The sequence below is a fragment of the Galeopterus variegatus genome, unplaced genomic scaffold (assembly GCF_000696425.1).
Source record: "Galeopterus variegatus unplaced genomic scaffold, G_variegatus-3.0.2 Scaffold4530, whole genome shotgun sequence".
Lineage (NCBI taxonomy): Eukaryota > Metazoa > Chordata > Mammalia > Dermoptera > Cynocephalidae > Galeopterus > Galeopterus variegatus.
The window spans coordinates 136,069-137,285 of record NW_007730641.1 but is presented as its reverse complement, the minus strand read 5'-3'; the positions used below and the strand labels follow the sequence as shown (position 1 = coordinate 137,285).

Here is a 1,217-nt window from a genome sequence, read left to right as displayed (position 1 = left end):
AGCCTCGGCCCTCCCGCCCCCGCCGCTGCTCCTCCCCGCACTGGGACGGCGGGCTCGGGGATGGTCCCGCCGCGTCTGGGCACGCACTTACCTGCAGCGGGGCCGCGGGCATCCACGCTCACCCAGCCCGGCCGCGGCCTCTCCAGTCATCACCCAGGCAACCGCCGCCGCCTGCCCGGCGTCACGTGGGGCGGCGCAGCCAATCGCGCCGCCGCGGCCGGCGCGGAGCATTCTGGGAGGAAAGCGAGAGCTCCGGCCCCGGAACTTCCGGGCGGCGGAAACGAGGGTTCCCGGCCTCGTGATTAGCTGCGGTTCACGCGCGCGACGTCCGCGTCGACGGTCCTGCTCCCCACGACTCCCCATTCACGCGTTCATTCCCACGGACGCTGCTCCAGCCGCCGTGCCTGGCTGTGGGATGGGCCGGAGGAGCTCGGCCCGCAACCTCAAGGAGCTGGTTGTCTCGAGGAGAAAGCAGGCGATGGGTAGCGGGTGCAAAACTATAAAAAAAGAAAGAAACAGGCAATGCAGTGTGGTGTTCTGGAAAAAGAGATAGGCGCGGCTCTTCCGTTTTACAGGAAGGACCTAGGGCCACCTTAGAAGCGAAAACGACGCCCAAGATCTTCATCAAAGCTCCGGGCACCAGGGTTCCTCCCCATCGCAGCAGTTTCCAGGCAGGTTAGAGAAACTTTTTTTTTTCCCCCGTGTGAAATTTGGATTTTCGAAAATAAAACACGCACAAATCCTCCCTCTCATTGCACCGGTTGCTTCTGAACTAAAGTTCACCAGCACTGAATGAGCACCTGCTAGTCCCCCAACCCTGGCCTAGAGGCTGGGGAGGTGGCATAGACGAGAAAAGTCCTCCCTTCCTCTTCGGGAGTGGTGGGAGCCTCCTGTTTCCTCCTCCATGCTTCCAAGAAGGTGGAGACTACCAAGGCCAGAGACAGGGAAGAGGGCATGGAGAAGGCAGGTGACCTTGCCTTTGAAGAAGCCCTTAAATGGGCTGTGGCCATCGTCTCCCCAGCACCGAGCCCTGCCTGTGCCCTTGTGAGAACTGAGATTGCCTTCAAAGAAAGGCTGTATCTAGCCAGAAGAGAGTCCTACCTCCTATTCAGGTAATATGGATTAAAAATAAATATTCCTGGCCATAATAATAAGTTAACATTTATTGTCAACACAACTGTGTGCCAGGGGTTGCCAAACAAAATATAGGACACTTA

At 58.4% G+C, this 1,217-nt stretch overlaps 1 protein-coding gene across 1 annotated transcript in view; it reads right to left on the bottom strand.

Moving 5' to 3' along the window:
* Positions 1-152, bottom strand: part of LOC103603277 (lisH domain-containing protein ARMC9-like) — a gene marked incomplete at its 3' end in the record, with an annotated part of 44,471 nt that extends 44,319 nt beyond the window's left edge. The window contains exon 1 of the mRNA XM_008587766.1: positions 92-152. The remainder of the gene's footprint in view (positions 1-91) is intronic.
* Between the last annotated feature and the right edge of the window lie 1,065 nt (positions 153-1,217).